The sequence below is a fragment of the Pan troglodytes genome, chromosome 4 (genome assembly GCF_028858775.2).
Source record: "Pan troglodytes isolate AG18354 chromosome 4, NHGRI_mPanTro3-v2.0_pri, whole genome shotgun sequence".
NCBI classification, from domain to species: Eukaryota; Metazoa; Chordata; class Mammalia; order Primates; family Hominidae; genus Pan; species Pan troglodytes.
The window spans coordinates 95,322,564-95,350,187 of NC_072402.2; the positions used below are offsets into that span (position 1 = coordinate 95,322,564).

The 27,624-nt window shown below is 36.8% G+C and overlaps 1 long non-coding RNA gene across 4 annotated transcripts in view; it reads left to right on the forward strand.

Moving 5' to 3' along the window:
• Window positions 1-27,624, forward strand: part of LOC134810088 (uncharacterized) — a 795,882-nt gene that overhangs the window by 464,152 nt on the left and 304,106 nt on the right. For all 4 annotated transcript variants that reach the window (XR_010157274.1, XR_010157273.1, XR_010157275.1 and 1 more), the window contains 2 exons: window positions 19,510-19,621; window positions 21,558-21,648. This is a non-coding gene — a long non-coding RNA (uncharacterized LOC134810088). The remainder of the gene's footprint in view (window positions 1-19,509; window positions 19,622-21,557; window positions 21,649-27,624) is intronic.

Genomic DNA, 27,624 nt, shown 5'->3' on the forward strand with positions numbered 1-27,624 from the left:
ACTTTTTAAAGAAATGCATTTTGGAGTATTTAGGGATTTGCTTAAAAGTACTTTAGTAATAAGACATTTAAAAATAAAAGAAGGGTAGGCAAACATGACAAAATGTTGATAATTATAGAATTAGAGCAATGGGCACATGAATGTTTGTCTTACTATTCTCTCTACTTTTGTGTATGTTTGACAGTTTTTCTAATTTATATATTTTTAAAAATTACAAATAGTGGACTAGGATTGGAAATATTTATAAGCGATGAAGTGACATGATTAAATTTACATATAAGTAAAGACATTTATGTGGCAGAATTGACAATGTGAAGGAAGGTGGCTATGACTGGTTAGGAGTATATTGCAATACTACAGGTAAGAAATGATATGGATACCTTAACTGATAAATCATAAGTATAGTGATGTTATTTAAAACTACAACATTTACAACATCCTCCAGAGTAACTGAGTGGAGCGAAAATAAAAGACAATCAAGGACTGAACTCTAAAAGACAACAATATTTGAGCACTGAAGAGATGAAGAAAAGCCATTAAAGAACTTGAAATGGCTGGGCACGGTGGCTCACGCCTGTAATCCCAGCACTTTGGGAGGCTGAGGCGGGCGGATCACGAGGTTAAGAGATTGCGACCATCCTGGCCAACATGGTGAAACCCCGTCTCTAATAAAAATACAACAAAATTAGCTGGGCGTGGTGGTATGTGCCTGTAGTCCCAGCTACTTTGGAGGCCAAGGCAGGAGAATCACTTGATCCTGGGAGGCAGAGGTTGCAGTGAGCCAAGATTGCACCACTGCACTCCAGCCTGGCAACAGAGCAAGATTGTGTCTCAAAAAAGAAAGAAAAAAACAAAACAAAACAAAACTTGAAATGGAGTGGCTAAAGAGGTGGGAGGAGAATCAGGGAGCGGTGAAGCTGTTATTGAATGAAAATACGTATTACATTTGTAAATATAATCAAATTTCACAAATTATGTAATGTTGCTCTAGGCTCTAAGTGTTTGCTGTAGGTTTTAGATAATGTCCTATGGAATCATAAACAGTCATAAATAGTTAAATAGTTTTTCTCAGTATTGATAGTTCTTTATTGTTGAGAATAATTGTCTGGCTGTCATAGCCATATTATTTTTCCATATAAAAATTTTAATTTGTTTATTTGTAGGGTAGAAATGGGTTTTTTGAAGCCATGATTCAATAAAGAAAATAAATTTCAGATTGAAACATAGAGGCCTAGACTTTATATCACATTTGGAACCCTTATTATTTAGTTATAAATAGCCCATAGTTGAAACATGTTTTTGAATCAAAGGTAATTAAATAAGATAAATAAGATTATTTGCCTAGTATTCTGATTATCAGATCAATCAAATTTGTTTTCCTCATTGCTGATAACAGAATATAATTTGGTCAGGCTGAAAACTAGAAAACCCATAACCATGAATGCTGCAGTTAATCTCAAATGGAAGTCTCCTCTAGTAATAATATTAACAGTTATTATTTATTAAATGCATTCTGGATATTTGTCACCAGGCCAAGCACCACTCACAATTCATCTTGTTTAATTCTCATAGTTTTATTTTTTATTTTTTAAAATTATATGGGTATATATTAGGTATATATATTTATGGGGTACATGAAAGATTTTGATACAGGCATGCAATGTGAAATAAGCACATCATGAAGAGTGGGGTATCTATCCCCTCAAGAATTTATCCTTTGAGTTACAAGGCTTTGTAATATTTATACCCAACTGGTGGGTGAAGATGTTGAAATTCAGTGAGATTAAATAATTTGCTCGACATCACACAGCTAGCAAGTGGCTGAGCAGAAGTTTTGTCCCAGGAGGCATGAATATGGAGCTCACGCACATGACATCTCGTAATACACTTTGTTACTTGATCTCCTTGGACCAGACATTCAGGATTCTCCATCACAGGAGTTGATATCTGTATCTTAAAATGTCCGATCATACAGCATAAAATGAGAGAGCATAAGAATAGACTTCACCAGATGCCATAAAGGTTATTTTTAATTTTAGAACCTCTGAGGACTGATGCTATAGTTAGGTTTTCATCTAATATTCACAAATTGAAAGTAACGTATTTTTCACAAATATTTTGGGGCTACAGTGCAAATTTCATAACTTATGGGAAAATAAGAACCATTATGGGCATATTATAAAGCAAATTATTTGAAATTGAAGTTAAAATGACCCGTACTGGAGAATATGTTCTATATTTTTAATAGCATAGAAAAAATTAATGAGTTAGATGTTCATAAATCTTCGGGACAGGTTGGCATCCTCCCAAGAGTTTTAAAGGAACCCAAGGATGAAATTATGGAAACCATAGCTAAAATGTGTAGTAACAGTTCATTTTACCTGAATATTGGCAAGCTGTTAATATAATTTCTCTCTATAGCAAAGACTAGTGAGGAGACCAAGGAAACCTGGACACACAACTACCAGATCTCCCCTCTATGTTGCTAAGGGTTCAGATCAGCATGTGGTGTTAGAACTTGTCAATTTCACTGCCCCCATTTGAGAAGTTTAAAAATGCCTCCAGGCTCACACCCACCTCACAGGGCCTCCTAAAACATAGGTCATTTTGCTCTGTGCCAGGTGACCCTGCTAGGCTAATCATGACTGACTGGTTCAGAAATGAGGCCTGAGGAAACAGACATCAGGAGAAAGCTAGAGCCTCAGGAAAAACAATGAAGAAATCAGTGAGCACTCGCAGAAGAATTATAGAATCAAACCTCTTCCCAGTTTCTACCGAATATGGATTTATACTTTTTCTACATAGATTACACATATTCACTTATAATTCTTTCATTCAATATAGAAGACACCAGAGAGAGATATGAGAAAGAGAGAGAGAGAATCTACAAGAAACCCACTTAAGCTTTAAAGACACACATAGGCTGAAAATGAAAAGATGGAAGAAATTATTCCATGCAAATGGTAACCAAAAGAAAGCAGACATGCCTATACTTCAAGTAAAAAACTGTTGTAAGAGACGAGGTAATTATTTAATGATAGGGGGGCCAATTCCAATGGGGACATAAACATGGTAAATATATATGCACCCAATTTTGGAGTACCCAAATACATAAAGCAAATAAACTTTCTATTCAATGGCATCGAAATACACATTTTTCTCCAGTGCACATGGAATATTCTCTAGGATAGAGCAAATGTAAGGCCACAAGACAAGTCTAAATACATTTAAGAAAACTGAAATCATATTAACGGATATGAAGGGAGAAATAGATAGCAATACAATAATAGCAGGGGACTTCAATCCCCAACTTTCTTTTTGTATGCTCTGTGTGTTTGTGTGTGTATGTATATATATCTCTTCACATTTTATTCATATAGCTGTATTTTTCTTTAAAATAGACTTTTATTTTAGGTTCAGGGTACATGCATAGGTATAAATGTTACCTATATAACATTTGTGATATAGGTAAACTCATGTCATGAGGGTTTGTTGTACAGATTATTTCATCATTCAAGTATTAAGCCTAGTACCCATTAGTTATTTTTCCTGAACCTCTCCCTCCACCCACCCTCCACCATCAGGTAGGCCATAATGTCTATTGTTTCTCTCTTTTGTGTCCATGTGTTCTCATCATTTAGATCTCTCTTATAAGTGAGAACATGTGGTATTTGGTTTGCTGTTCCTGAGGTAGTTTGTTAAGGATAATGGCCTCCAGCGCCATCCATATTCTTGCAAAGCACATAATCTTGTTCTTTTTTTGTTTTTTACAACTGCATAGTATTCCATGGTGTATATGTGCCAGATTTTCTTTATCCAGTCTGCTCTTGATGGGCATTTAGGTTGATTCTATGTCTCTCCTATTGTGAATAGTGATGCAATGAACATAAGCCTACACATGTCCTTTGGATAGAATGATTTATATTACTTTGGATATATACCCAGCAATGTGATTCCTGGGTCAAATGGTAGTTCTTTTTTTTTTTTTTTTTTTTTTTTTTTTTAGCTCTTTAAGGAATCATCACACTGCTTTCCACAATGGTCGAACTAATTTACATTCCCATGAACAGCGTAGAAGTAAGTGTTCCCTTTTCTCTGCAACCTTGCTAGATCTGTTATTTTTTGACTTTTTAATTATCACAATTCTGAGTTGTGTGAGATGGTATCTAATTGTGGTTTTGATCTGCATTTCTCTAATGATTAGTGATGCTGAGCATTTTTTCATATGGTTGTTGGTCACAGGTATGTCTTCTTTTAGAAGTATCTGTTTATGTTCTTTGCCTACTTTTTAATGGGGTTGTTTGTTTTTATCTTGTAAATTTGTTTAAGTTCCTTATCGTTGCTGCATATTAGAACTCTATCAGATGCATAGTTTGCAAAAATTTTCTCTCATTTTCTAGTTTGCCTGTTTACTCTTGATAGTTTCTTTTCCTGTGCAGAAGCTCTTTAGTTTAATTAGATCTCATTTGTCAATTTTGGCTTTCATTGCAATTGCTTTTGGTGTCTTCGTCATGAAATCTTCTCTTATATCCAGAGTGGTATTGCCTATGTTTTCTTCCATGGTTTTTACAATTTTGGGTTTTACATTTAAGTCATTAATCCAACTTGAATTGATTTTTGTATGTGATGTAAGGAAGGGATCCAGTTTCAATCTTCTGAATATGGCCAGTCAGTTATCCTAGCATCATTTATTTAATAGGGAGTCTTTTCTCCATTACTTGTTTTTGTCAGCTTTGTCGAATACTAGATGGTTGTAGGTGTATGGCCTTATTTCTGGCTTATTTCTGGGCTCTCTATTCTTTTTTTTTTTTTTTTTTTGAGATGGAGTCTCGCTCTGTCACCCAGGCTGGAGTGCAGTGACACGATCTCGGCTCACTGCAAGCTCCACCTCCCGGGTTCACGCCATCCTCCTGCCTCAGCCTCCAGAGTAGCTGGGACTACAGGCGCCCACCACCACGCCTGGTTAATTTTTTGTACTTTAGTAGAGATGGGGTTTCACCATGGTCTGGATCTCCTGACCTTGTGATCCACCCGCCTCGGCCTCCCAAAGTGCTGGGATTACAGGTGTGAGCCACCGCGCCTGGCCTGGGCTCTCTGTTCTGTTCCATTGGTCTGTGCGTCTGTTTTTGTACCAGTATCCTGCAATTTTGGAAATCTCCCACTTACAACAATTGATAGATTAGCCAGACAGAAAATTAATAAGTAAATAATGGATTTGAATTACATTTTTAACCAAATGGACCCAACAGCCATGCATAGAACTTTCCATCCAACAGCAGCAGAATACACATTTGTCTCCAGTGCACATGGAATATTCTCTAGGATAGAGCATATGTTAGGCCACAAGGCAAGTCTTAATACGTTTAACAAGACCAAAAAAGAAAGAGATTTTGCCATTTGTCACAACATGGATGAGCCTGAAGGACATTTTGCTATATGAAATAGGCCAGACACACACACAAAAATATTTAATAATCTAATTTATATGTGGAATATAAAAAGTAATTCAAATTTACAGAGAAGGAGAACAAAACAGTGGTTAAGGAGAAGGGTAATGGAGAGATGTGTGTCAGAGGATACAAATTAACAGAACTATAGAATAAACAAATCTGGATATCTAATGCACAAAATAAGAACTAGAGGTAATAAAATTGTGCTGTATATGAGATTAATGCTAAATGAGTAGATTTTAGCTGCTCTTGCCACACAAAAATAGGTAGCTGTGGTACAACGGATGTTAGTTTTATTCACTATAGTAATCTTTTTAGTGTATATGTATCCCATAGCATCATGTTGTATACCTCAAATATACACAATACTTTTTATTTTTAAAGAGAAAGATCTTTGTCTTGCTCATATCCCTTCTAAATGTAAATATTGTCTTATTTATCTCTATTTTCCCCCTAAATCCTCCTCTTTTTCAGAACCAGTCCAGCTCCACTTTTCAATGAGGTTTGGAACAATGGATCCCACTTTTTGATACATAAAAATCATCTCAAATTTGACTTGTCCCAAACTATCTCCTAATCCCTCTCCCCCAAGGAAGTGTTTCTTCCGTGGTCTTTCCACCTAGGTTGATGGAAACTTCATTCTATTTTTCCATGCCCCAAATCTTGAAGATCAACCTTGGTGGTTCTCTTCTTCTTACATCCCATATCCAATAAATCATTAGCTCTTTCTTCAAAATATATCCAGGATAAAGCTATGCTATATTTGGAATGTTTATGTCCCTCACAAATTCTTATGTTGAAATGTTAACCATCAAGGTGATGACATTAGGAGGTGGAGCCTTTGGGAAGTAATTAGGCCATGAGTGGAGTTCTTATGAATGAGATGAGTGCCTTTATAAATGAGACCTGAGAGAGATGCCTTGTCCCTTCTGCCACGTGAGGTTGTATCCAAAAGACGGCTGTCTAGGAAATGAGCCCTCACCTGACACTGAATCTATCAATGCCGTGAACTTGGAGTTCCCAGTCTCCACAACTGTGAAAATAAGTTTCTGTTATTTATAAGCTACCTAGTTTGTAGTATTTTTATTATAGCAGCCCGAACAGACTAAGACAAGCTACTTCTCACCACCTCCACTCCCATCATCCTGATCAAGGCCTCCATAACCTCTTACCTGGAATATTGCAATAACTTCCTAACTGGTGTCCCTCCTTTTGCCCTTGCTCACTTCAGCAGTCAGTGTAGCCCAGTTAAAATGTGAGACAGAGTTGTCAGATCCTGTCACTTTTCTGCTCAGTACTATCCAGTCATTTCCTAGTCAGACAAAAGTTGAAGTCCTAAAAACTGTCTATGAGGCTGTACACTATTTACTCCTCATCTCCACCATTTATCTTTCTTATGTTAATCCATTCTCTCTTCCTTGATTCTTTTCTGTAGCCACACTGATTTTTTTTTTTTCTATTCTGTGTATGTGCCAGTCATGTTGTCTCTATCAGGGACTTTGTTTCACTCCAGGATTAAGTCCTTTGGGTCCTTTTCTAAGCCCCTCCCTCAAAAGTCCTTTCCCATCACTCCATCTGACAATGCAATATATGCTCATCCTCCTACCCCTGTGCTCTGTATCCCCCTTACCTACTGCATTCTTTTTATCTGTAGCACTTTTACTCTGTATTTTACTCAGTATCTCCAAGTAGTGGAATCATGAGCGACTTAAATTTTTTATAATTTCTGCATTTTTTCAGTATTGAACAATGAGCATATTCAGAGGAAGGAGGAATATTGTGGGCTGATGGAGCCAAGAAAGGCCTAGCAGAAGAGGACTGAATTTGCATCCCACAAGGTTGGTAGGCTGGCTAGAAGGGGAGAGACAGCATTCTAGGTCTTAATAAAACATGCACAGAAGGAAGAGGGTACCATGTGCATGGCATGTTTCAGAGGCAGAGAGGAAAGCAGCCAGGCTAGTCTTTTCCTTTATCACCAAAATGTGGAATGTGCAACTGGGAGCAGATAATACAGGGCCCAGGAGTGTGATTTTAGTCAGGTGTGTTTTTTTCTAATGGAAGACATCAGTGGCAGAATTATTCTACTAAATTCTTCTAGTCTTTTATTTTTGTCATTTCCAAGTAATCCTTAGTGTCCTAGGATTTGTGCACATCTTTCAGCACTTTAATGTTCCTAATGACACTCATTTTATGTTATAGTGGAAAAATTTAAGTTTCAATAAGTGCCATAATTATGTCTCTACCAAGATATAATTTTCTAGCCATTCCCAATGGATCTTTTTCTTCCAATATTTTTAAATGGAAAGAGGAAAAATTAATTTAAGAATTATCAATCTGGAAATCAAACTTGCACACTTAGAAATATAAAGAATAAGATCAGGTACAGTGGCTCACACCTGTAATCCCTGCATTTTGGGAGGCCAAGGCAGGAGATTATATGAGGCCAGGAGTTCAAGATCAGCTTGGACAATTTAGTAAGTCCCTATTTCTACACCCCCCCAACACACACACACACACACATACACACACACACACACACACACACACACACACACACACACACAGCTGGGCATAATGGTACATGCCTGTAGTCCAGCCTATTCAGGAGGCTGAGGCAGGAGGATCACTTGAACCCAGGAGTTCTAGGCTTCAGTGAGCCATTATTGTGCCACTGCACTCCAGCCTAGGTGACAGAGCAACATCCTGTCTCAAAAACAAACAAACAAACAAACAACAACAAGAAAATACAAAGAATATTCACATTTTTGTTTTGTTTTGTTTTTTGGGGTGAGAGTGTCAAAGGATTTCGATTATAAATGGTTTTTTATATTTCTTTTTCTCAGTCTCATCTCTATCACTTATGTAAGTGTGTATAGGAGATACCATCTTGAGAAAAAATTCATCATCCTGTATGAATGTGTCTTTCCAATGTGTGGAACATGGCTATGATTTCAGCATTTGGCTGTCAGTGAAGGGCAACCCAGCACTTAATATTGAAAGGAAGGAAGCTGAGACATAAATACCTAATGTTCTTACTTAAAATCTGCCCTACCCACACAGAGCTGAGACCTTTCCTGGAAAGGGAAACCAGGCATGATATAAAGCATGTTTTACAGTGTTCAGTTTGTGTCAGTGGGCAAATAGTATGGTTGGAGAAAACACTATTTTGCACAATTTACATGGTAGAATGTACAAAGCATTTTCAAAGTCAGATTTGCAAGTTATTGGGTATATAGTTGTAGGCTTAGAAAAACAGGATGCTAGCACAAATCCAAACAATACAGAATAAGACTAAGTGAGGTAGGGCTTGTGGGTCTTTTTTCTCTTATTGAAGGGTCAACCTATTCATAATGTTTCTAATGATTTTCTGTAAGTACCTTCATACAGACAGCTAAGCAATTTTCTAATTTAAGATGTATACTTCTGCCTTTGGATTTCTGGAATAGAATATCAACTAAATGTGAATTTAATGGACTAATTTGCATTTCTGGGAGATTCTTTTTTAATATAACAGAGAACAGAAACATGGGTATTATAAGCCAAGCACTTTAATGTAAGGTGATGGAGTCACAAATTAAAAGTAAAACATTCAGTGGAAATATAAACAAACAAACAAATAAAGAAAACAAGAAAAAAGCAACTTATAGGAATAATTGTTTTATAATATTTATTTTTTAATAGTCTGGAATTGTGTGTGTATATGAGTGGTGGGTGAAATTGAAGAGTTGAACAGGGGCTGACCTCATAGTCAGGTCCAATAAGTCAGAGAAATAACCAGGTACAATTTGGTACTTATAGTTTCTCTGACTCATTCTGCAATAACAGGAAAAACTACCACTGGAAGTGGCAATGACATCAGTAAGATTTATTACTCTAGATTTATCAGTTTCTACTTTGGAGAATACACAGTAGAATTTTTGTTACCTACGTTCTGTCCCCTCCTTCCTCTCCAGGCCCTCATCCTTTACTATAACCCCCTAACTACCTCTTTCAACTGAATTTCCATCCATTCAAATTATATTCTCCATTTCCACTTTATTCTAGTTTGTAATTCCTCAACTCTCTTGAGCCTGCTTCCTCACTTTAATTTAGCAGTCTTACTTTAGACTGTACCCTCAACTTGGACTGATAGTTAGATTCTAATTGCAATGTTTCTGATTCTGCCAAATCTTGCCTCCTGACATAGTTTTTTAAGAGTTGGCAATCTGCCCTTGAGTTGCACCAAGCGTGGCATGACCCTGACATAGTTTGTCAGCAGCAGTTGCCTGTGTTAACTGCCTGACAGAAACTTCATTATTCTCAATAGAGAATACTCAATAGGTAATGACGGTCACCAACAGTCCATACACAATGAAGAAACATGACACACAGGTTTAATTTCTCCAGAAAACAGTTGCAAGAATACACTTTTAAGTGTGTTGGTCAATATTTTGAAATACAGATCACATTAACTTTTGCTAGTGTTTCTTATTACCTTATGGTCATTTCCGCATTTGGGTAGCTAGACTCTGGCAATGATTGCCTTAAGACACAGGTAGTACTGTGGGAAGAAAAGAGTCAATTTTTTATTTTGAGTTTCAAAATATGTTTTTTGTGTTTTGTGGCTCATGGCACATTACGTGTTTTTTGGCTCATGGCAGAAATAAATATTTGAATTTTAAAAGCCTAAGCTATCTACTGAAAATGATAGCGAGCCAGGCTCACAATCTTCATTAAATAAAGACTCTTTGGACTGGGGAAGGGACAAGAAAGTAAAAGAAAATATTTAATCTGAGAGGATCCACAAACCCCTGTCTCCTCCACACTTCTCATCAGTATCTTCTTTGGGGAGATAAAAACCCTAGAGAAGTTTGGACACCTGAGACCAGAAAGATTCCATAGCTTCCTTACTTGGGCGGAACTTACTAACCAAATACAACCAACAGTCCTCTAGTAGGATGACTGTATCATTTAATCATTAAAACGAGGGCATTTTCCAGCACTTTGGGAGGCCGAGACGGGCGGATCATGAGGTCAGGAGATCGAGACCATCCTGGCTAACACAGTGAAACCCCGTCTCTACTAAAAATACAAAAAATTAGCCGGGTGTGGTAGCGGGCGCCTGTAGTCCCAGCTACTAGGGAGGCTGAGGCAGGAGAATGGCATGAACCCGGGAGGCGGAGCTTGCAGTGAGCCAAGATCGCGCCACTGCACTGCGGCCTGGGCAACAGAGCGAGACTGCATCTCAAAACAAACAAACAAAACAAAACAAACAAACAAACAAACAAAAAACACAAGGGCATTTTGAGGGTGAAAATGGTCTGAGCAAGTGTTAAATCTGATGAAATGTCTGGACAATAGATGTCAACCAGGACCATCCCTGGTAAACCAGGATTTACAGTAACCCACTAATGCAATGAGATAGCATAAGAATTGTTTTTGATGTAGACAGAAAGTAGAATAATGGTCACCAAGCGCTTGGAGAAGGAGGTAATGGGGAGTTATTGTTTAATGGATAGAGTTTTAATTTGGAATGATGACAAAATTCTGCAGTTGGATGGTGGTGATGGTTGTACAACAATGTGAATGTACTTAATGCCACTAAATTATACACTTAAACATGATTAAAATAGTAAGTTTTATGTTATATATAATTAACCACATAAAAAAGTTATTTTCAAAAACGTATTGTTTATAATGGGTTGGTAGATTGATGGACCTGAGGAAGCCATGCAGTTTTTTCCTTGCAGTTCAGAGAGTGAAGAATGTTTTCACACAGCTGAGAATGTTGCAGATTTGCCACTGAGAGCTGGGGAACCTTGAGAGGGGTTGAGGAGGAGGCCCTAGGAGAGACACAAGTTAAGGGCAAACGCCCTGATGGGAACAAGGTAATCTCAGATGCAGCAGAGGTGGATTAGAAGGAGTAGACGCCTCTTCTCAAAGGCCTTCATACTACGTAGTAAGCTTCTCAAATCTTAGATTCAGTCTCCTAGGAAAAAAGAGATAGGCTGACCTTGAACTTACAAAGATTCACTTTCTTTTATCTGGGGCTTCAAAGCATAGCTTAAGTTTATTTACAGAAAAAATAAATTGAAAATATAATACGTACTTAACATTCTGAGTTTCATAATTATTATGAATAGCATTTCCTTTCTGATAGCTGTAGACCAAACAAAGGCATAAAGATATTTTTGTATTATGGATCTCTTAATCAGATAATGTATTTTTGGTTTAATACATTATGGCTTAGAATAACATTTGCTTAATATTTAAAGTACTATTTAAAAATATTTGTATTTAAATATGTAAAATTATTATATTTTCTTAAATTTTTTTAGAGACAGGGTTTGCTCTGTTGCCTAGGCTGGAGTGCAGTGGCACAATCATAGCTCACTGCAGCCTTGAACTCCTGGGCTCAAGCGATTCTCCTACCTCAGCCTCCTGAGTAGCTGGGACTACAGAAGCACATTATCACACTTGGTTATTTGATGTGTGTGTGTGTGTGAGTGTGTGTGTGTGTGTGTGTGTAGATGGGGGTTTTGCTATGTTACCTAGGATGGTCTTGAACTCCTAGTCTCAAGCAATCCTCCCATCTTGGCATCCCAAAATGCTGGGATTACAGGCATGAGCCACTACACCTGGCCTGTATTTTCTTTAATGTGCTATTTTGGAAAGTACTTTGATTTATTGTTTATAGTTCTTACTATTTAATGAAGCCAAACATTTTGTTTTCCTAAATGAACACATTTCAAAATACACCATGGTCATCAATAAGAAAATATGGTTTAATTTACATGTTACTTTTCTGAATTATTTCCAGAAATGCCTCTACTGTATAAAGTACAGTAAGGAAGCAGTGGACAACTGAGAATCTAACAGGTGCAGTGGTTCTGGTTAATGTTTTAGGCCAGCAGGAGGTAGATGGAAAACCCAACCATTTTGTTCATGCTGGATTGCAACCAGGATTTCCCTACTATTCCTTCACTCTGATGAGAATGTTAGTTTCTTGAATATTTCCTCCTGTCTGCTAACTTATTTGCTGAAAGGTATATTTAAAAGGAAGTTTTTAAATATGCGTTTTTAGGTTGGTTTGTTTAACAATGTTAATACAATAAAATGAAATAAAGCATTTCAAGCCATTTTTTAAATGCCACATTTGTAACACGTTACCCTTAGGGCTGGGTTGTATAAATGCAGCTTGGGCTCTCTCTCTTTTTTTTCTTTCTTTTTTTTTTTTTTTTTTTTTCGAGACGAAGTCTCGCTCTGTCACCCAGGCTGGAGTGCAGTGGCATGATCTCGGCTCACTGCAACCTCCATCTCCCAGGTTCAAGCGATTCTCCTGTCTCAGCCTCCCTAGTAGCTGGGATTACAGGTGTGTACCATCATGCCCAGCTAATTTTTTGTATTTTAGTAGAGACAGGGTTTCACCATGTTGCCCAGGCTGGTCTCGAACTCCTGAGCTCAAGCAATCCACCCACCTCAGCCTCCCAAAGTGCTAGGATTACAGGTGTGAGCCACCGTGCCCAGCCTAGCTTGGGCTCTCTTAAAAGGACTTTGTAGATAGAGAAGACTATATGTCTATCTTTATGGTGCTATGAAATGGATGTTAGAAAAGAGATTTCAACATTTTTAGCCTTTGTTTTACTTTGTTTTATACTTTTTGACCTTTCTCCCCAGCAAACAGAATCAAATTCTTTTTGTATTAGAATCTTCCTTTTCTACTACTTGCACACACATTGCCATACAGTATTTAAATTAACTCTCACCCATTTGAAATTTGGCTCCTTGATCAGGAAAACATGACTTATTTGCTATTTTAATGAAAGATTATGCAACCTAAAATCTGCATTGTTAAATTGTAGCCTACCTTTGAACCATTGGTCCAAAACTAATGCATGGCCTACCTTGGATTCTAAGGCAATTTTTCAGTCTGGCCTTACTTTTCACATTAAACATAGCATGTTATGCATATTTTCTTGTTTTTCAGGAAGACTGAGCAGGATTATGCCAAACCATGCTATTTAACAGTGTACACTCCATGCTCCAGAAGCAAAAATAATTTTAGAATAAAAGCCTTAAATGCTTTCTTTAAAATGGGATAGAGACTATTCTCCACGTTATTCAGCTCTTTCTTTTGGTTAGGGAGAATAATGAGCTATAAAGGCATTTTTTGTTGTCCACCCCATTTTTCTTTCCTCTTTCTTACAGTTCTGTGATTTCCCTTCTTGTGTCTACACATTCCCCAAGACAGTATATGTGAATCCATTCTGAACACTAGGGATGGACTTGCTTCATTTAATGTTAACGCTAATCTTAGGCACTTTAGAAACAGAGATTACTTTAGGAACCCAGGACTAAGCAAATTGTTGATGGCATGCCACTAGAAACAGCATTTAATTTACAAACGGACATATGACCAAATACAGGTCAATGAGAAAAAGTGAACTAGGGACTTTTTGAGGGAAAATGCAATGGACTGAAGAGAATATCCTTGGGCAAGACACCCTTTGTGCCCCTGGAAACAAAGATGAATGCTGGTCAGAGCTAGAACTTCCACTGTCATCAGTAACCCCAAGGATGAACCAAATCAAGAGGATAGTACAGCCAAGTATCACAGAGAAATTGGACATAGACTTTTGGATTATGGTAAACCTGAGCAACCCTACTTGTGGACTTTGAGTTAAATGGTCCGGTACATTATTTCCTTAGTGTTTGAGTAACTTTGCATTAGGTCTTCTGTTATTTATAGCTTACAAGTATGTAACGGATACTCTGCTAATGGGAGAAGAACTTCTGGATGGAAGAAGCTGCTGTTTAATAGCTCACCCCTAATACTACTAAATTAGGGAAGAGTAGCTTAAAACCATGTTCAAAACATGATCTCAGCTTAACCCATTACATTCTCATTAGTGGGGTAGTAAATAGGCATTGAACTGTGTTACCATTATAAAATGAAGAAACTATACATCTCCAACCTTCCATGCTCTCTGTGGAAGTCTTTTATACAACTTTGATTTAGAGTCCCAAGTTAGGAAAGTATATATTAACTCTACTCATACTTCTGTCAATAGTATATACATGTTGAAAAAATACATGTACTAATCTTATGCAGCATTTTGCAAATAATTCTGTGACTGTTCTGTCGAACCCACATGCTAGACTTACACATCTGGCATCTCACTTTATTTTGGGATAGTAACAACTTCCTAACCCAAGTGTTGCTTCTTGCAGAGAAGGGTGCTAACCCTTCAACCTAACTGCATTATTCAATAGGAGAAAATATTTATCTGCATATTTTTTCTTAGGTATGAATTTTGCATTTCTCTTCCCTATGAATATATTCTTTCTAGGAGACCATGATATTCTGAGCCTATCATAACGATGTAAGGGGTTGTTACTTAAAAGATGTGTGGTTCCAATTTAATTTATGTGGCCTGGAAAACAGAGGATTTGCATTCAAACTAAAATTTGCCCTTGGGGTGGTCTTTAGAGGTACTGTGAATATATTAGAGATTGCCATTTAACTTCACATTCTCAAGTTAATTGTGTGCAATTAAAATGCTCCTGTTCAATAAAAGGTTTATCAAAAAGCTGTGTCTTTCATGAAGCTGGTAAATAGTACATGTACATCAAGTTAGAGACATAGCATGGCTGCTGTTATCAACACATGATTAAATTTCACACACACACAATTGACAAAACTTCTGTCATTCTTTTCGTTTTGGACAATGTATCTTTTTATTTCATAGTCTTTATTTTATTTCTTATATGTTATTTACTTACTTTCATAGCAATTTCTGTCTTGTAGAGACTTACATTTGGGTTCTTTGAAAGAATTAAGCAAACTATGTCAAAATAGCAAGCTTAGCAACTCCTTTTCAACTGTGCTTTATTTCCTTTACAGAAATGAGTTTGCTTGTTTTTGTTTTCAATTTAATAAAATGAAATATTAACATGTCAGATTTGTAAGGGATCTTCAATGTCAGTGAGTTCTGTTCTTCACCTCATGTGTAAATTCTCCTTAAAACAAACTCCAAGCCAAGGAAAAGATTTGGAATTTCAACGCTGCTACTTAGTGGCTATCAGTTGGACACACGTGGCTTATTGAAATACAGTTTTCTCATCTATAAAATGTCAGTAATAACATTGACCTCAGATTTGATGTGATAATTATTTGCTTCACAATCCTTTTTACCTATATGTAATTAGCAAATTTGATGAGTGTTTGTTTTATATATTTATGTAAGCAATAAAGCTGATAAAAAGATTTTTGAAAGAAAAAATTGTGGAACACATAACTAAATCCTTTTCTCCAGTTTTTTATTTTCTTGTTTGAGATGCTGATCATTTTCTTAATAATTTATTTCTATTTCTTCCATTTATAATACAAGGATTTATGTAGAAAATGTAGAAAACACAGGTGAGGATAGTGAAGAAAATTTAAATTACAACCAGTTGAAATCTAGGGCAGCTAATATAGATAGATAATTTCCCCACTCTTGGAAAACAAAAAGCCCCCAGTTATTTATTGTATCTAACAAATAAGAGACTAATCATAATAAATTAATGAATGTGTCTATTATAGTCTAATAATCAGAAATTATGCATTAGTTTGCAGGTGGTTCAAGGCAAATGGGAAGAAAAAGGAGCTGGTTGGTTCCTACTCTGTTCCTCTCTCTAGACATATTATTGTAGGCTTATTGTAGGCTGAGTTAGAAAACAGTGCTCTGCCTGAGCTCCCAACCTCAAGCTTACCACATGAGTGCTTTGATGCCCACCCTCTCTTCCACCATGGCATCAGGGAGGCAGAAGGCCACAGCCATTGAAAATATTCTTTTTTAAAAATTTTATTATTATTATACTTTAAGTTTTAGGGTACATGTGCACAACGTGCAGGTTTGTTACATATGTATACATGTGCCATGTTGGTGTGCTGCACCCATTAACTCGTCTTTAGCATGTATCTCCTAATGCTATCCCTCCGCCCTCCCCCCACCCCACAACAGTCCCTGGTGTGTGATGTTACCCTTCTTGTGTCCATGTGTTCTCATTGTTCAATTCCCACCTATGAGTGAGAACATGCAGTGTTTGGTTTTTTGTCCTTGCAATAGTTTGCTGAGAATGATGGTTTCCAGTTTCATCCACGTCCCTACAAAGGACATGAATTCATCATTTTTTATGGCTGCATAGTATTCCATGGTGTATATGTGCCACATTTTCTTAATCCAGTCTATCATTGTTGGACATTTGGGTTGGTTCCAAGTCTTTGCTATTGTGAATAGTGCCGCTATAAACATACGTGTGCCAAGCTTCATTTCTGCTCACAGACTTCCTAACCTATTTTATAGGTACGGGTTATAAAAGCAATTCTCCCATTCCTCTTTTGTCAATCCCACTTGGGTGGCCCAGCCCCTCTCTGTGTATTGAGGGAATGGTTGGTACCTGCTGCCTTTGAGATTCCATGAAAACTGACACAAGAGTCTTGTCTTTACATCGAGTTATAATCACTCCCTTAGGATACATTATATGAAGTGGATTTCTGCATCTAGGAATGTGACAATTTTAAAACTCTTGACACATGCTAGTAAAGTTCTACTTCCCCGAATAAAAATATTATACCAATTCACACTTTCATCCTTACTGCATAATACTGAGAAAAGAAAAATAGGGTAAAGGAGGAGAACAGGACAAGAAGGAAAAAGCAGGGGCCTGAACCTGAGAAGAGAGGAATGGTATAGGGAAATGGGAAGAAGTGCATGCAGGAGATGGGGTAAAATCTCCTGTAACTCAGGTAAATCCATGTCAAGTCAAACTCTAGCATAAATAAATATGATTAATCTCTGCCAAATTATTTCAGTGGGCAGTATATTTAATAGCTAGTTATTTCCTGGGTCTAGCCTAGAAAGAGTTATTGAGAGGTAGATTTACATAATCATCCTGGAACTCTTTCCATAGCAAAACGTAGAAAAATTGCAAAATATAGCAATATTAATTCAGTCCATAACAGTATCTGCAAAGGCAGCATGGTGTGGTAGAAAGAAGATGCATTCTGTCTCCAGATTCTGCAACTTACTAGCTGGTTGATCCTGAGATAGTTGCTCAATACTAATGGGTCTTAAGCTTCTCAACCCTAGAATTTGAATAATAGTGTCTGTCTTGCTCAGCCCATGTGGTAATTATGAGATGAGATAGGATGAGTTTTGGAATTTGTGAACTGTAAAAATCTTACAACAATCAGATATGTTGCCTTGTCAATGACTTATCAGCACCAAGGCATACTTGGAAGTTTCTAATTGATATTTTTTAAATCTATTTTTGGTCTTGTTGACAGTATCCATGCCATTGTTTTGCCACAAATGAGATTTTGTATGTCAAGTGTACCTTGCATTTTTCTGGGTGCTTAGAAGCTACTCAGTAAATATTAGTTCTTGGTTTCCTCTCTCCTCCCAGTTCCCCAACTATTTGCTTTTTGGAAATATCTTCTTATTTTACAACCATATTGTCATGACTCATTCTTTTCAAGTAGACAACAGAAAGTATGTGTATGCGGGGAACCTAATGCTCCACATTCTCATATTTATTGCGTTTGATATTATTTGCATGGAAAGCATTTCCTTCCCAGCCTAATTTGGTGAAAATGATGTCAACTGTTTCCCTATTGTTCATCTGAAATCAGCTCCTAGATTTAATGAATTACATATCTTGGCTTTATTTTCTCATTTAATTTAATTTTATTGATGTAAAAACAATAGGAATAACAAAATGCTTCCAGTGTCAATGGTAATTAAAAAAACAAACAGAAAGTTAATAAAATGCATTATTACTTTGGCTAGATCCTTCCTTCTTTATTCACTTCAGAAAAAACAATCCAATCTTGAGAGAAAATGTAGAATGTGGTTTTGCGCCAGCAGTAATTAGCAGGAACAGCTTGACGAGAAACAGTGATGGAAGAATCAATGACATCAATAAAATAAAACCCAAATAAGGTTTCTGTTTTTCATACTAGGTCTTTACATATCAACTTAACCAAATGATTGAGAAATGACATTCTTAATCCCAAACAGTGTGCCATAAATATATTGTAAACCATTTTGACCTTTTAAAACGATGTCAAGCTTTTCCAGTCTCCTAAGAGAGTATACAACATGGTTTTATAACCAATAATGCCTTCCCATTAAACACTACAGTTGCTTTATCAAATAGAATTTTTAAATGAGTTTTAAAAATTGCAGAAAACCAGGATTAAGTGAAACATTAAAAATGTTACTGATGTTCCACACTCAGGTCTTGATTGTAGGCATAATCATGAGAAGGGTAATATTTTTAAATTTTTAATTGGTTTGCTTTAATTTATCAAACTTTCATTTGGATTGATCTCAGTTTCTTCTCTTCCCTCTCTCATGACCATAAATCAAAAGATCCAGGATTTTTTCCATCAGAATTTGCTGATGCTTTACATATTGTTAAAAACAAACCCTTCTCGGTGAAACATAGGAACAACATGCCCCACACTTAGACCAGGGTTTTTCCACTTTAGCACTATGGATAGTCCAGATTTGATAACTCTTGGTCATGGGGAACTCTCTTATGCATTGTATTGAGTTCAGCAGCATTCCTCGGCCTCCACCCACTAGATTTCAGTAGAACTTCCGAGTTCTGCTTATCAAAAATATATATAGACACTGCCAAATATCTTCCTGGGGGCAAAAAGCCCAATTGGTTGAGAATCACTTTCTTAGACTGAGACTTCTATATTGCAGATGAAATACATATAACTAACTTGATACACTAATGTGGCCAAAAAGAAGGAAGTCTAGCAGAGATAGGAAATCAAACCACAGTAGACTATAGTGGTTCGCAATCATGACATGCATTAAAAATACCCGTGAGATTTAAAAACACTGATACACAGACCAATCCCATATTAGTTGACTGAGGATCCTTGGATATAAGGACCAAGAATCACTGCCAAATTTACTAAAGTAGGTTACTCTGTGAATTTGATATACTACCTTTAGGGGCAAACACACAAGTTCTCCTTTTTGCAGTGTTACCCATCTTTTAATTTCTGTCCTTTCAGAGTCTGGAGTTGCTTCTGTTGGCCATCAATTTCCTGTGGTGCAGAGGGGCTACAAATATAATACAGATTAAACTCCCTGCAGGAAGTCTCTTATGGATAAGAACAAGTTCAGGTAAAGACAACACAATTCCTTTCACTTGCAACCACTTTCCAGTGTGGAGCCTAGAACTGTAGTTCTCAAAGTGAGATTTCTGAGAATCACCAGCACAACCTAGGAACTTGTTAGAAATGCAAAACTTCTGACTACTCTAGAACTACTGAATTAAAATCCCTTGGGGTGTGGCCTAGCAATGTGTGTCTTAGTAAGATGATTCTGAAGTATACTAAAATTTGAGAACCATGAGCTAGAGACATTCTCTGTATTCACTTATGTGTTTTCAGTGTTCTTCCACCTGAAACCACACTTCACAAGACTTAAATCACTGACATACACTTTCATTGACGCTTTTAAATACTGCTGCTTAGGATTCCATTTTCTCAGAGATGTTTGTTGTGGAGTCTATGACATATTTATACAGGTTATAGTCCTCAGAAAAGGAGAACTGGAGGTAAAGGAGAGGTCGAGGGAAGCAGAGAGCACTAGACACAGACCTGGCCCAAGTGAATAAGCACAGAAAATCTCCAAACTTGCTGCACTATGGGGCCATTCGGGTCCCCTACAACAGCTTGGTTTGACTTCCACGGGTAATAATTAGCAACTAGTGGGCCAGAAGAAAATGACATAATGATAGTTATTGAGAAGAGGAGGCCACATGCAGAAAAAGGAGAACTTGATTTTAGGCAGAGCCACTGAGGATTGAGGAAGGAGAGAAATAAAGGCACCTCGTACCTTTCCATATTACCTTTATTGTAAGTGAATTACATTCTCGCATTCTACACCATTACATTCAGTAGTTTTACTGTTACAGGTCAATAATGGAGGTTGGCTTCTATATTACCAAGTGTTACTTGCTAGTTGATATAATTATCCCTTGGTGGACAAGATTGGGAAACTTACTTTCTAGTGGAAAGTATCAATATAAGTTTTATGTGGATACTAGGCTATAGAGGGGCAGCGGTAGAAAATGAGTTTTAATTAGAGGATATTGAAGGAGTCTAGGAGAAAGATTCTGTTGCAGCAGTCCAGGAGAGTAACAGGGGAGAAAGTGTGATAAAAACGTAATGTTAGCTTTGAGATCTAGTTTTCTTTTCTTTTTTTCTTTTTTAGAGACAGGATCTCATTTTGTTGCCCAGGCTGGAGGGCAGTGACACAATCATAGTGAACTGTAGCCTCAAACTCCTGGGCACAAGCAATCCCCCTGCTTCAGCCTCCAGAGTAGTTGGAACTACAGGCCTGTGCCACCATGCCCGGTTAATTTTTTTATTTTTTTTTTGTAGAGATGGGCTCTTGCTGTGTTGTCCAGGCTGGTCTCAAACTCCTGGCCCAAGTAAGTTGTCCTTCCATCTCAGCCTCCTGAAGTGTTGGGATTACAGGTGTGAGCCACCTTGCCCAACCATAATTGATTTTATTACAAGAGAGGAATCAAGAATGACTCTTGGGTTTTTGCTTAATCAACTAGGTGGATGTAAAATAACTGAAACTGAGAAATTTAGTAAGAAAGAGTATTGAAAAGGTTGAGGAATCAAGCTGTTTTGACCATATGAATTCTAAGATTCTTATTATGAAAACAAATAAAGATACTAAGAAAGCAGAATAATAAGCAAGTCTAGAGTACAGGAAAAGGGGATTAGCTTTGAAATTTAAATCTGGGAATTCTTTGCATGTAGATTCATAAAGCCCTGAGAGTGGATAAAATCATCCCAATGAAAAGAGAGAAGAAAATAGAAGAGATCCCTGGAGTCTGGGGTTTTTCAACTTGGTATTTCTTTAGGCTCAGTAGCCTGTTATTTTTATCATGCTGAATTCTAATTTCCTTGGATTTAATGTTACACTTTATGATGGTCATATATAAGACTTTTTTGTTTTCTTTCTCATAATTTTTAACTGAGCAATTAAATTAAAGCAGCCCACTGACAATAGCTTCTCTGTTACCATTATGGTATTGCAGCTTCCCATTGGGGATGACAGAGCTGGTGCTCAGGTAGTCAACATCCTGCTGAGCCTATGAGAAAGCATTTGGGACAACTTGACAATGCATGGTGAGTCAGAAAGTTTGCTTTTTGATTCAAGTATTTAAAATTGCCTATTATTTTCTTTGTTTTTGGCTGCCTTTTGCTTAATTGTCTTGTCAGCTGTCCTAAGCCTGACAGCCATATGAGGTCAAGCAGAAAAATTGAACTGGGGAAATAATCATAGTTCTTCAATGGATTGTTTCTGAAAACTGAATATGAGGAGAGAATATTCATAGGTATGGCATAACTTCCATCTTGTAGCTGAAAGAAATCTTACCCCCGAATTATGAGAATTTATAGAATTATGAGTTGAATGTTTGTGTAAGTATATGCCTTCATATTTTTAAACATGTATAGGCTGCATTATTTTCTGCCAATAAATTTTATGGCTTTTATATCAAGTAAAGATATGTTGCTAATATGATCCCTGCAGTTGATAGATAATATAACTTTTTGTGGGCTAGACTAACCATGTGGCTTCCCAGTTGGGCTGTAAAGGAATCAACAGCTAGTTTAGAGTTACTGGGGGCAGCATTTGGAAGATTTAACTTGTCCAGTTTGGGCCACTTATTAATATTACATATTGCTTATCTATCTTTTGCAATTCTTTGGGGTCCCTTCCGTAGACGTGGTGCTCAAGGAAGCTTTGATGGAAGGCTTTCTGTAGACAATTCACTTGGTTCTGACAGGCCAAGAAAGCCTGTCTGGAGCCAAGATAAACCCAAGGCTCATTTCTGCATTTATTTATTAATACAGCAAATATGGTTATTTCTTGGAGATTGTCAGAAAATCAGTTCTACATACTAGATGTGAACTTGCACTCTGATACTAGTTCTGTGTTCATTTGTATTTTCTTTTATTTCTTGGTAAAAGCTCAGAAAACAACTGGATAGAAATGTGATCTTTTGGCATCTTTGAATTCACTCTTACTGAGATATCAGTTTTCCTGTCAAAGGAAAAATTAAGAAAATGAAAACCTATGATTCTGTAATATTGACTTTCTATTGAACTAACAAGTAAATTAGAAAACAGGAAATGAAAGAGATCATGTCTAGCTTAGGGAGGCATCTATTGAAGGCTCAATGTGAAACCCATTTTGCTCTGAGCATATCTAAATGGGTACTACAAGAAATATAAATATTAGCTAGATTACTGGTATCTTGGTTTCCTTCCATGTAGAATTCTATATAGAATTTCTATCCATTTTATGTAGATGCTGGTTTTTAGAGAGCTGCAGGGGTAAGAGAAGGTAATGTAGATGTTCTCACTTTGTTAACATAAAATTACATAAACCAACACTCACTTGAACTTCTCATAGCACAGTGATTAATTCAACGTTTACTGGTTACTCACCATTTTCTAGGCACTGTGCTGTGTTCTGGGTATGAAATTTGAGAGATACGGGCATCCTTTTTAAGGAACACAAAGTTTCTAGCCTTGCTCTAAGATTAAATCTGACTAGATCAATAGAACTCTAGCTCTTGTATTTTCTTGAGTTTTAGAGACTGGAGCTACCACATTTTGATGGTTGATTTTGTTTGTTGAATTGACTGGGAGATGGGATGCTCAGCTATTTGACTACACATTATTCTGAGTATGTCTGTGAGGGTGTTTCTGGATGAGATTAACATATGATTTGGTGGAATGAGTAAAGCAGATTGTCTCCCATAATGTGAATGGGCATAGTCCAATCCTTTGGAGGCCCAAATAGAACAAAATGTCGGATAAGGGAGAATTTACTCTCTCTACCTGCTTTAGAGATGGAACATTGTTCTCCTGCACTTAACCTGGAACTACACTACTGGCTCCCTGGACTTCCAACTTTCAGACAGCAGATCATGAGACTTCTCAGCCTCCACAATCATGTGTGTCAGTTCCTTATAAATCTTATTTATACACATGTGTGTGCATGTGTATGTGTGTGCGTGTGTGTGTGTGTGTGTATGTGTCTTATTGGTTCTGTTTCAATGGAAAACCCTGACTAATATACCAAAGAATTCCAGGAGAAGATGTACAGAAACAAAGTGTGTCAAAATCCCAGAGGGTTACCCTATAGAAATCTAAGGGACTACTTCTTGTAAAATGTATTAGATACTTCATTACTACTAACTCTGAAAACAACAGTCTGGGTTTGCCTTTGAGAATGTGCCTTTGAAAATAAAGTTACAAATATCTAAAACTAAAGTTAAAAAGTGTAGATCAGACAAGCTAAGAATAGGTCTATCTACCACCCAGAAAAACACATGCAAGTTTGCCATACAGTCAAAACTGAATTTTTTATTTATGGGAAGGGGACACAAAAAATTTGGAAGGGCCTTTGCCCAATTTGCAATGAGAAAGAAACCAGAACTCTACATCCAAGCAGCAAAGAATGGAGCTGGGACACCAATAGCCATTTTTCTTAGCTTCTGACATAAAACCTTTAATTTTTTTATATACCTGGCTATAGTGAGCCAGGGTCAGTCAAAGGTCACTGACAAAGCAGATGCCCAGATTTCCATTTAGTTACACAAAAAAGTAGCTTCTTGATTAAATTTCACGTAATATGCAGCCACCCTACAACACAAAACCCATAAAAGGATCAAGTGAAAAAAAAAAACAGAGGATTATTGTGGTCTTTAAAAACAATATTCAGTGAGAACAGCCTACCACAGGTGCACTCAATTGCTGTGCTTTTGTGAGGGATCACTTTATTTTGTAAAGTTTTATGCTCTAAAATTCAAATAAGGTATGGAAAGAAATGATGTGGAGGCATTTTAGCCCAAGGTCTCAGTGTGTATTCATGGTGTACTTAGATATCACGGGCAGTGGAACCTGATCAGTATTTGTCTAGCAATTTTTTAGTCAGCTCAAAATTAACACAGAAAGTTCTAGATTTTGTAAGGAACATTTTTATGGTCACTTTCTTTTTTGTTAACTAATATATTTATACTTCATGATATGCCTGCAAATAAAGTATATGCCTGAAAAGAGATCCATGATTACAGGGAGAAAGCTCTACTCTCTTTCAGGCTCCCTGCATTTTTTTTTTAACTTTTAAGTTCAGGGGTACATGTGCAGGTTTGTTATATAGGTAAACTGTCATGGGGCTTTGTTGTACAGGTTATTTGATCACCCAGATATTAAGCTTAGTATGCATTAGTTATTTTTCCTGATCCTTTCTGTCCTCCCACCCTCCACTCTCCAATAGGCCTATGTGTATGTTGTTCCCCTTTATGCGTCCATTTATCTCCCACTTGTAAGTAAGAACATGTGGTATTTTGTTTTCTGTTACTGCATTAGTTTCCTAAGGATAATGGCCTCCAGCTCCATCCATGCCCCTGCAAAGAACATGATCTTGTTCTCTTTTTATGGCTGCATAATATTCCATGGTGTATATGTAACACAATTTCTTTATCCAGTCTATCATTGATGAGCATTTAGGTTGACTTTACATCTTTGCTATTGTGAATAGTGCTGCAGTAAACATATGTGTGCATGTGTCTTTATAACAGAATGATTTGTATGCTTTTGGATGTATACCCCGTAATGGGATTGCTGGGTTGAATGGTATTTCTGTCTTTAGGACTTCGAAGAATTACCACACTGTCTTCCACAATGGTTGAACTAATTTACATTCCCACCAACAGTGTATAAGCATTCCTTTTTCTCCACAACCTCACCAGTATGTTGTTTTGTGACTTTTTAGTAATAGCCAGTCTGACTGGTGTGATATGGTGTCTTGTTGTGGTTTTGATTTGCATTTCTCTAATGACTACTGATGTTGAGCATTTTTTCATATGCTTGTTGGCTGCATCTATGTCTTCTTTTGAGAAGTGTCTGTTCATGTCCTTTTCTCACTTTTTAATGGGGCTGTTTGTTGTTTTCTTCTTGTAAATTTGTTTTAAGTTTTTTATAGATGCTGGATATTAGACCTTTGTGAGATACATAGTTTGCGAAAATTTTCTCCCATGATGTAGTCGTCTATTTACTCTGTTGATAGTTTCTTTTGCTGTACAGAAACTATTTAGTTTAATTAGATTAACACTATCAATATTTCTGTTTGTTGCAGTTGCTTTTTGGCATCTGCCTCATGCAATCTTTGCCTGTGCCTATGTCCTGAATGGTATTGCCTAGGTGGTCTTCCAGGATTTTTACAGTATTGAGTTTTATGTTTAAGTCTTTAATCCATCTTGAGTTAATTTTTGTTTATGGCATAAGGAATGGGTCCAGTTTCAATCTTCTGCATGTGACTAGCCAGTTCTCCCAGCACCATTTATTGAATAGGTTCAAATAACACAATCTGAAATGGCAAGGGGAATCTTACCACTGACCCCACAGAAATACAAATAATCACCAGAAAATATTATGAATACCTCTATGCACATAAACTTGAAAATTTAGAAGAAATGGATGCATTCCTGGACACATGCACCCTCCCACGCCTGAACCAGGAAGAAATTGAATCCCTGAACAGACCAATACCAAGCTCTGAAATTGAGGCAGTAATAAATAGGGTGTCAACCAAAAAGAAAAAGCCCAGAACCAGATGGATTCATACCTGAATTCTACCAGATGAACAAAGAGGAGCTGGTACCATTCCTACTAAAATTATTTCAAAAAAATGAGGAGAAGGGACTCCTCTGTAATTCATTCTATGAGGCCTGCATCATTATAATACCAAAATCAGGCAGAGATAAAACAAAAAAAGAAAACTTCAAGCCAATATCTTTGATGAACATTGATGCAAAAATCCTCAACAAAATACTGGCAAAGCAAATCCAGCAGCATATCAAAAAGTTATCCACCAAAATCAAATAGGCTTTACCCCTGGGATGCAAGGTTGGCTCAACATACACAAATCCATAAATGTGATTCATCACATAAACAGAACTAAAGACAAAAACCACGTGATTATCTCAATATATGAAGAAAAGGCTTTTGATGAAATTAAATATCAATTTATGTTAACAAGTCTCAGTAAACTAAGCACTGCAGGAACATACCTCAAAATAGTAAGAGCCATATTTGACAAATCCACAGCCCACATCATACTAAAAGAGCAAAAGCTGGAAACATTTTCCTTGAAAACTGGAACACAGCAAAGATGCCCTCTCACCACTCCTATTCAACATAGTATTGGAAGTCCTGCCCAGGACAATCAGTGAGAGAAAGAAATAAAGGACATCCAAATAGGAAGAGGGATAGTATAGATATGAGATTATGTCATCTGTTTGCTGATAACACAATCCCTGTTTGTGGATGACATAATTTTATCTAGAAAACCTTAAAGTCTCAGCTCAAAAGCTTCTTAAGCTGATAATCAGCTTCAGAAATGTCTCAGGAAATAAAATGGATGTGCAAAAATCACTAGAATTTCTTTACACCAACAACAGTCAAGCTGAGAACCAGATCAGGAATGTACTCCCATTCACAATTTCCACTAAAAGAATAAAATACCTAAAAACACAGCTAACTAGGGAGGTGAAAGATCTCTACAATGAGAACTACAAAACACTGCTGAAAGGAATCAGAGATTTCACAAACAAATTGAAAAACCTTCCATGCTCATGAATAGGAGGAATCAATATCATTAAAATGGACATACTGCTCAAAGAAATTTATAGATTCCTACAAATTCCTATACATGCTATTTTTATTTAACTACCATTGAGATTCTTCACATAACTAGAAAAAAGCTACTTTAAAATTCATATGGAACCAAGAAAGAGCCTGAATAGACGAGGTAATCCTAAGCAAAAAGAACAAAACTGGAGGCATCGTGCTACATGACTTTGAACTATACTACAGGGTTACAGTAACCAAAACAGTGTGGTACTGGTACAAAAATAGATATATAAACCAATGGAACAGAATAGAAACCCAGAAATAAATGGTCACAATTTTTTCGTCCTCATTGGTTAGAAGTTTTGGGTTTTGTTCTGTTCCACGTGTGGACTAAATCTCCTGTTTTTTCTTCATGTATGCATCTCTTTTTTTATTACCACTAGAAATAAAACATGG